The sequence below is a fragment of the Cryptomeria japonica genome, chromosome 10 (genome assembly GCF_030272615.1).
Source record: "Cryptomeria japonica chromosome 10, Sugi_1.0, whole genome shotgun sequence".
NCBI classification, from domain to species: domain Eukaryota; kingdom Viridiplantae; phylum Streptophyta; class Pinopsida; order Cupressales; family Cupressaceae; genus Cryptomeria; species Cryptomeria japonica.
The window spans coordinates 833,487,228-833,498,005 of record NC_081414.1 but is presented as its reverse complement, the minus strand read 5'-3'; positions in this window follow the sequence as shown (position 1 = coordinate 833,498,005).

Sequence of the window (10,778 nt, the reverse complement as noted above, 5' to 3'; positions counted from 1 at the left end):
GAATTAGTTTCCTATTTTTCCCAATGCGTTGAACAGAGAAGTTCATGTTCGGTGAAAAACCAATATTTCATAAAATTAAAAAAATAAGAACATAATAAATTCACAATGTAATAAAATTATACTCGTTGGCAAGCTTGCTCCGAGCACTACCATCTTATATTTTTGGGTTATCAAGATTCTTTTATTTGTGCCTTGAACCAAAGGTCCGAAGGCAAAAATTTCTTAGAACTCCAAAAAAATTGAGGAGAGATCTCTAAAAAGGGGGTTCGAACAAACAGTGGATCGAGCCCCAAGGGGTTTGATCGGATCCCCCTTCACTCGAACCCCATGGGAAAAATAATGACACATACTTTCATGTAATAGTCAGGTTCAAATGAACCTGAACTTTTGTAACTGTCGGCGTTCGTTCAAACCCTAGCCAACCCAATTTTTTTTTTTTTTTTTTACATTTTTGTACAGTCATTTAAATATACATAAGTTTTTTCATTTTTTTATACATAAATGATTAAAACAATTCACATTTTCGGATGAAAGAAGACATTTGAAAGTTATTTTGAGGGCAATAATTTGAAGATATCTGAAGGTTATTTTAAAAGCACGGTGAACAAGAAGAGAAAGAAAAATAAGACTTCAAGGAATTATTCTCCCAAAATGGAACAAAGATACCGAGAATAAAGAAGGCAAAGATATCATGATGCAAGTATGTATTTTTATTTTTATTTCTATTTAATTTTATATGTATTACGTATCAAAAATTATGTTTATTTGTTAGAAATAGTTAAATATTTTTTATCTAGTATTTTTATGAAAATTATTTTAAATAATATTAATTAAATTAAATTAATTTAATTTATATAATAATTCTATCTTAATTAATTCTAAATGATGTTATTTTTATTAAATCAATTAAAAATAGTAGGATTAAAAATAATCTTGTTTTAATTAAAAATAATTATGTTTTAATTTGAAATAATGTGTATTTGCATTTCAAATTCCATTAACTTACTTGTTTTGTAATTGACATTTTATCTCCCCCCTTAAGTCCATTTATAATAGATCATGGTTTTAATTCAAAATTTAGATCTTTAGGACCTCTCTCTTTCCCATTTATAATTTACAATTTATAATTTAATTTAGATAGTCCATAAATATATAATTTAAATTAGATTTTGAAACCATGTGTCTTTATAGTTTAGCAAACACTTCAATTGGTGCTCTAAAATTAACAAACTTGTCTTTTGTGTCTTCAATAATAGGCTCTTTTTGTTTTATCCTTAGAAAAAGGCAATGCCTCCTGAGAAGCTGTTAAGGCTCGGTGAGAGGGAACGACCCAAAGTGGTAACAAGCTAAAGCCAAGCTCTTCCAACCCACTATAAATAAATGTGTTTGTGATGAAAGTTGCAAGCAATGGGTGTTACATGTTGCTATAATGGTGTTATGACTCTCCATAAACCCTATAAAGAACAACCTCTATACACTAGGAGGCCTTCCATTTAATGGAGCGTAACACACTGCTGATTATAGCCACCCGAACAGATACCCTTACTAGACACCTTTTGTGTTAGATGCCAAAAACCTTCTAGTTGTTGGCGTAGGAGGTCGGACCTCTGAGGCAGCTCACATTCTTATGGTTCTTAGTAGAGATACAAAGCTCACCATGGGGAGTTTTCATGGGGATTGGTGCTTGGCTGCCCCAGAGAAGTGAGTGTTGTGCAGGGGAGCTAGTGGGGTCAAGAACCTAAGAATCCGCTTTGAATTGCATAGCTTCGGTTAACCCCCCAAGTGAGATTCAAAAACTATTGTCCCATCCAACCCTACGATTTGTGCTTGCATGATCATAACAATCAAACACTTTCAAACAAACAAACATTTTGTCTTCTTTGTTTTTAAGTGTATACAAAAAAATTTCACATTATACTTGAGTCCCCTTAAAACCTATATTATGTGATACTAGGACCTATTATGTGATATTAAGACCTATTATATGCGATAATACCTATCTTAAATATGACAAAATAGAACCTATTATGACATAATAGGTCTTATTGTGACTTAATAACATGACCACATATGAAAAAACATTTCACATTATATACTTGATGTTGGTATTTTGGTATGGTTTTGTCATTGATGTCAACACCTACTAAATATACCTACTTTGGAGATCCAACAACATTCATCGGCAATCAGTAAACTGTTCAAAACAGTCATCGATATATGGTTAACTAGCAGGATATAATGTTCATCGGTACCTGCATTGACATGGAAGACACTTGGTAATGTCGAAGACATCATGTGGACACTTTTCTTTGAAGTAATAATCATTGGCATATTCTTATTTGCATATTTTCTTTTACCGACAAATAGGTCCAGGTTATCTAGGGTTACACTGACAGGTTTATCTTTTCCAGATCAGCATGGCACGCTATGGAGATGATTTATTATTGTTGTAAATGCATTAAGCCGACATGTTCAATCGGTTATTGCATCAGATATTATATTATTTGTAAAATGTTTTATTGTAATATCTTGTAGAGCTGACCTACTAAAATTGGTCTTAGGGTATGATATAAATGTAAGATCTTATTTGTAAGATCAAGTGTGGAATGTGAAAAAAGATTTAAGGAAGGATATATGCGAGATCAAGCAGAGATATACACGAAGACATCATTTGAAGGTGAAGCTAGGTTTTTGTAGAAGCATATCAGCATTACACCGGTACTGAATCCAGCATATGAAGATGCTATTTTGTGCAGTACATTCTCATTGGATTTAACCGTCCAACTATAGTTAGTGTGACTCCCATTTGTGTTTGAGCAGTGAGCTCTAGGCTGTTGGCCTTTCTGCATGTGCAGACCCCTCTTTGTACACTTACTATCTGCAGTAGTAACATCTGATTGTGGGTAAGGTTTCCCACCATGGTTTTTCCCCTTACAGGGTTTCCACGTACAAATATTTGTGTCATGTGTTGTGGATGGCTTTATGTTTATGTTTCATGCATTAATTCTTACTGGTATAAGCAATTTTCTGTTAACACTGTTTACCGGCATACTTAACTATTTTACTGGTACTAAGCATTAAGTTGGTTAATAAGATTTTGGTTTGAATTTATTAGACAACTGATTCACCCCCCCCTTTCAGTTGTCCCCGGGACCTACAATTGATATCAGAGCCTAGTCCTCTTTTTTTGCAGAAGTTTAACAACTTGAGGAGATCCAATGTCTACTAATTATTTCAGAAAGGATAGTCCTAAACTTGATGGAACCAACTATGGAATATGGAAAATCAGAATGGAGACACATCTGAATTGCATTGGTAAAGACATTTGGGAAGTTACTAAGAATGGTTATATTGCTATTGTAGCTGGTCAGCCTGCTCCTATTACTTTAGCTAAAGATGAAGAAAATGATTGCAAAGCAAGAGAAGCACTTTTGAGCGCATTATCAGATCAACAAATCATGGGGTTCTCAGATAGATCTACTACAAAAGCTATTTGGGATCATTTGGAAACACTGAATGAAGGGGATTCCACAATCAAAATTGCAAAACTTGAAAGCTTCCGAGTCAGGTATGAACATCTGAAAATGGAAGAAGATGAAAGAATTTCTGCTTTTATGGAAAGAGTAAATGAAATTGTTTTAGGTATCAAATGTTGTGGAGGAACCTTGAGTGAAGATGAGATTGTTTCAAAAAATTTAAGAGGTTTGCCACCAGCATATAAAATGAAGGTTACTGCTATTAATGAGTTAAGAACAATGCCTAATACATTAGTAACTTAGGATACATTGATTGGAAAACTTTCAGCTTTTGAAATTGAGGAATTTGGTCCTGTTGCTACTATAAAAACTGATTTGGCCTTCAAAGCATCAACATCATCTGCTCCATCTTTTGATAAATCAGATTGGAGAGCCTTTTATGCAAGAGAACTTGAAGAAACCAGAAAGGAAAATGAAGAGCTTGAAGAACTTGAAGCACTATTTGCAAGAAAAATGCCAAAAGGTCCCATTGGAAGTAAGTATGAAGGTAAAGCACCCTTTAAATGTTTCAACTGCAATAAGATTGGTCATATGGCTTCAAGATGCCCTAATAGACATGCTAGACTAAGAGAAGAAGCTAGAAGGACATACAAACCTAATCCTGAATATCAGAGATACAGATTTAAGAAAAACAAAGATAAATCTTGTTACATTGCTGATGAAGGTGTGACTGATGATTCTGATGAGGATCCAATAGACAACGGATGGGTCTTTGTTGCTATAATAGAAGATCAACCGGTACCTATTGCTCAACCGGTAGAACAAGCCCTAGCAGCTAAAGTTGAATCAAAGGATGAATGGATTATTGACTCAGGATGCTCACATCACATGACTGGAGACAAAGGTAAATTCTTGAACTTTCAAGAATACAATGGAGGTTTAGTAAGATTCGGAGATGACAAAGTCTGTTCAATCAAAGGTAAGGGTTCAATATCTCTTGATGGTAAACATAACACTAACAATGTCTACTATGTTGAAGGATTAAAACATAATCTTTTAAGTGTTGGTCAATTAGTTGAGAAAGGTTTTCAGTTACAATTTAAAAATGGAAAATGCAAAATCATGAATAGAACTGGTTTGGAAATTGCAACCGGTAATCAGACTAGAGGTAATATCTTTCATTTGAATAACAGTGAAAAGGCATGCTTAATTGCTCATATAGATGAAAGTTGGCTATGGCATAAAAGACTATGTCATGTAAATTTTGATTGCACGGTAAAAACAGTACTTCTAAGGCAGTTAGAGATCTACCTAAAATTATTAAACCTCAGAATACAATTTGCAAGGAATGTCAATTTGGAAAACAAGTTAGAGCTAGTTTCAAAAGTATTCTAGAAAAATCCAATAATGCTCTTGATTTAATTCACACTGATTTATGTGGTCTGGCTAGAACTAAAAGCTTACAAGGTGATAGATATTTCATGCTAATTATTGATGATTATTCTAGAATGTGTTGGGTTACTTTTCTCAGAGAAAAATCAGAAGCACTTGGGAAGTTCAAACTATTCAAAGCAATGGTTGAAAATGAAACTGGTAAGAAAATTAAATGTTTAAGATCAGATCAAGGAGGAGAATTCACATCCAGAGATTTTAATACATTCTATGAAGTAAATGGAATCAAAAGACAGTTATCAGCACCTCAGACACCACAACAGAATGGAGTTGTTGAAAGAAAAAATAGAACTATTTTGGATGTAGCAAGAAGTATGTTATCAGAAGCAAATCTACCACATGTGTACTGGAGAGAGGTATTAAGCACTGCTGCCTATACATTCAAGAAAGTTCACATCAAAGGTGAACCGGTAAGACCCCTCATGAACTATGGTTTGGTAATACTCCTACTCTTAAGTATTTCAAATTTTTTGGAAGTAAATGTTATATTAGAAGAGATGAGTATATTGGCAAGTTTGATCCTAGAAGTGATGAAGGAATATTTCTTGGTTATTCATCTAAGAGTAAAGCTTATAGATGCTTTAATAAAAGATTACAAAAAATTGTTGAGAGTATAAATGTAAAGATTGATGAACAATTCAGAGGAACTTCAAGGTATATAGACTTTGAACCGGTAACATAAATTATGACAAATGAACCAATAGTAAATCCACCGGTACATAATGATGATCCAGTTACTTTGATATCATTAGAGGACTCCACAGTAATTGAAAAACAACAACAAACTAAGACACCCCGGTATATAAGACTGAATCATTCTGAAGATCAGATTATTGGAAGCAAATTTAAAGGAGTCATGACAAGAGGAAGATTGGCAAATGAAGAGGTATGTCTTATTTCTCAAATTGAACCATTATCTATCAATGAGGCATGTGAAGATAAATTTTGGATTAAAGCTATGGAAGAAGAATTAGGACAAATTGAGAAAAATAATACTTGGACATTAGTTCCCTGGCCTGAAAATAAAAATGTAATTGGAACCAAATGGGTATTTAGAAACAAACTCAATGAAGATGGTAAGGTTGTCAGGAATAAAGCAAGACTAGTGTGTAAGGGATATTCTCAGAAAGAAGGAGTTGATTACAATGAAACCTTTGCACCGGTAGCCAAAATTGAGGTAGTTAGATTATTCTTGGCCTTTGTAGCTCACAAGGATTACAAAGTTTATCAAATGGATATTAAATGTGCATTTTTGAATGGAGATCTTGAAGAAGAAGTTTATATTGAACAACCTGATGGATTTTCTTTGACAGATAACAATGATATGGTTTGCAGATTAAGAAAAGCTCTGTATGGACTAAAACAAGCTCCAAGAGCCTGGTATGCAAGATTGGATAAGTATCTTTTAAAAATTAGTTTTACTAAAGGAAATGCAGATAGCAATTTATATTACAAAATAACTAATGATGACATCTTGATTATGGAAGTATTTGTTGATGACATAATCTTTGGAGGAGAAGATGGATTATGCAAAGAATTTTCTCTTAAAATCCAACATGAATTTGAAATGTCAATGATTGGAGAAATAAAATTCTTTTTAGGATTGCAGATTTTACAGACTGATAAAGGCATATTTTTGAGTCAATCTAAGTACTTGAAAGAACTACTTAAGAAATTTGGGATGGAAAACTCTAAACCGGTAAGCACACCTATGACTACAAATGATAAATTATCTCGAAGGGATGAATCTACACCTATCAATCCAACTAGATATAAATCTATGATAGGAGGTTTACTGTATTTGACACAAACCAGACCTGATATTATGAATGCAGTATGTATAGTTTCTAGATTTCAGAGTAATCCTAGGGAAAATCTTGAATCAACAGTAAAAATGATTTTCTAGTACTTACAAGGCACAACAAATCTTGGATTATGGTATCCTAAAGATGAAAATTTTGATCTATATGCATACACAAATGCAAATTGGGCAGGAGATGTGGATGATAGAAAAAGCACCACTGGAGGAGCATTCTTTCTTGGAAAGAGATTAGTTTCTTGGTTAAGTAAGAAACAGAGTTGTACATCTTTATCAACAACAGAATCAGTATATGTTGCAGCAACAACAAACTATACACAGGTACTTTAGCTTAAGCAAATGTTGAAAGACATAAAGGTAAAATGCAAGGAACCTATTACTATATATTGTGATAACACTGCAGCAATTGATATATCTAAGAATCTAGTATTACATTCTAAAACAAAACATATTTCTATCAAACTAAATTTTCTAAGGGAAAAAGTTGAAGAAAAGGAAATAAAACTGGTTTATGTGTGTAGCATAGGAAATTAGGAATCATCACAAACAATATAAACATATTAATCATTAGCTCAATCACGAAAGCTCATTGCAACGATCTATCCTAAGCACACTCAATAGAGACATGAAATCAAAACATTCAAAATTAAAGACATATGCAAACCAATGGTAGATTTGAATGCTTCTTCATGCGGCTCCATTGTCCTTCTTTCTTCTCCAAATAGCCTTTTGTTTGTGGATCTCACCTTCAAGTGCACAAACCTAATGTGAAAGCAAGATTGATATTGGCACAAGAATACTAGAAGAAGTGATTATTTCTCATTATCTGATTCTGTGATTATGTGATTGCAAAAGTGATTACCAATTAGCCAAGATTGAAGAAATTCATCCAATTTATAGAAAAATTGGAGAGATGATCAAATTAGCATGATTCAATTCAAATGGAAATTGCAAATCAATTATGTCAATTATGACCAATTATGACAAATTATGCACTTTCTATGCAAAATTTGTTGATTGATAATTTATGACAAATTATGACAACTTCTATGTCAAAAATTGATTGATTGTCAATTATGACAAAATTATGACAAATTGACATGTCATTTCCATGAATTTAGGAGAGAAATAGGAGAGAAATTGAAATTAGGAATTAGAAAATTAGAAAAATAGGAAATGAGGAATTAAGAAATTAGGAATTAGAAAATGAGGAAAATAGAAATTAGGTAAATTAATTAATAATCTTTCATTTATTAATTAATTCACAAAGAGGAATAATTAGCCAATTAAATGATCATTTAATTGTGACAAGAAGACTTAGGATAAATAAATAAATTATTTAATCCTAGAGGAAGAAATGACACACAAGGTTAAATGATTAAATCATGAAACCCTAGAAGATAAATTAGCAATGCGAGAATGACAATTAGGTCTTGATTGAAGATAATTGATATCGATCATGATTCTGATTAAATGATTTGATTGATAAATACGCCAATTGACGAGGAACAATGACTAATTGATCCAAATTGACATAATTGAGACAGACAACGATCGATGACAAATCGATCGCAAAATGAAAAATTTGATAAAAGGACAAGGATCGATGACAAAATAGATTGCAAGACGACAGGATTAAAAATGACCACGATCGATGACAAATCGATCGCAAAATGACAAGATCAAACATGACAACGACCGATGACAAATCGATCGCAAAACGACAAGATTGAAAATGATAAAGATTGATGACAAATCGATAAGATTGATAAGAGGACAAAACCCTAATTAGGATTGACGATGTCCAAAATGATGACAAATTAGCACGCACATTGATGCGATAGGATAAGATCGATCAAAATCATGACTGGATAGTGTTGTCGACAAGACCAAATTTGAGAGCGAGACGAGTGAAGAATGTAGAAGAAAGACTCGATGCTCGCAAATGATAAAGACCAAATGCGTGACATAGGAGAAATGTTAACGCGACGCAAAAACCTAAAATAAGGCAATGCGCAAATGTTAAAGTATGATTCCGCAAGCATTGACTATTTTTAGGTGTCTACAATGTGAATACTAAAGAACAACTTGCAGATATTTTTACAAAACCTTTGCCTAAGGAAAATTTTGGGTATCTTAGAGATCAACTCGAAGTCTTACCTCAACCAGTAGAGAATTAGACAATTGATGATTGTCATCAACCGGCAGAATTAAATGGACAAATCTTTTATTCCGGTATTTGATGAGGAAGCTACTTCTTAGGGGGAGTAGTTGGTATATTGAATTGGTTGGTATTTTGTATGAACTTGACCTTTTGTGACTTTGGCATTTGATGTCAAAGGGGGAGAGATATATGGAAAAACATTAAGGAAAGATATATTGAAAAATGCATTATATTTTTGAGGAGAGATTGGTATGAGAGTTTGGTATAATTACTCCCAGGGGGAGAATTGGTTTCTGTACTTGGCATTTCTGTTTTGGCACTTTGATGGTTTTTCCATCTTGTGTTGCCATCAATGCCAAAGGGGGAGATTGTTGGCATTTTGGAATGGTTTTGTCATTGATGTCAATACCTACTAAATACACCTACTTTGGAGATCCAACAACATTCACCGGCAATCAGTAAACTGTTCAAAACAGTCATCGGTATATGGTTAACCGACAGGATATAATGTTCATCGATACCTGCATTGACATGGAAGACACCTGGTAATGTCGAAGACATCATGTGGACACTTTTCTTTGAAGTAATAATCATTGGCATCTTCTTATTTGCATATTTGCTTTTACTGACAAATAGGTCCAGGTTATCTAGGGTTACACCGGCAGGTTTATCTTTTCCAGATCAGCATGGCATGCTATGGAGATGATTTATTATTGTTGTAAATGCATTAAGCCAACATGTTCAATCGGTTATTGCATCGGATATTATATTATTTGTAAAATGTTTTATTGTAATATCTTGTAGAGTCGACCTACTAAAATTGGTCTTAGGGTATGATATAAATGTAAGATCTTATTTGTAAGATCAAGTGTGGAATGCGAAAAAAGATTTAAGGAAGGATATATGCGAGATCAAGAAAAGATATACACGAAGACATCATTTGAAGGTGAAGCTAGGTTTTTGTAGAAACATATTAGCATTACACCGGTACTGAATCCAGCATATGAAGATGCTATTTTGTGTAGTACATTCTCATTGGATTTAACCATCCAACTGTAGTCAGTGTGACTCCCATTTGTGTTTGAGCAGTGAGCTCTAGGCTGCTGGCCTTTCTGCATGTGCAGACCCCTCTTTGTACACTTACTATCTACAGTAGTAACATCTGATTATAGGTAAGGTTTCCCACCGTGGTTTTTCCCCTTACAGGGTTTCCACGTACAAATATTTGTGTCATGTGTTGTGGATGACTTTATGTTTATGTTTCATGCATTAATTCTTACCGGTATAAGCAATTTTCTATTAACACTGTTTACCGGCATACTTAACTGTTTTACCGGTACTAAGCATTAAGTTGGTTAATAAGATTTTGGTTTGAATTTATTAGACAACTGATTCACCCCCCCCTCTCAGTTGTCCCCGGGACCTACACTTGAGTCTGGGCCTTAAGACCTATGTTTATGAGATATTAGGGCCTATTATGTACATGTGATAAATTAATGACCCATTATCGCATAATTTAGGTCCTAATATCACTTACATAATAGGTCCTAATATTTTCATAATATAGTTATTAAGGGGAGTCAAGTATAATCTGAAATGTTTTTGCATACATGGTTCTAACTTATATCATATTTAAGACCTACTTAATTGCATGCGACAAGTCCTTTAATATCACATAATAGATCTATCTTAAGGGGAGTCAAATATATTAATGTTAAATGTTTTTGCATACGTGGTCATATTAAGTAATAATAAGGCCTATTATGTGATTTTAGGACTTATTATGTGATTATGGGTCTTAAATATGACATACATTTAGAACCTATTATGTCATAATAGGTTCTATTTATATGACTGGACATATGCA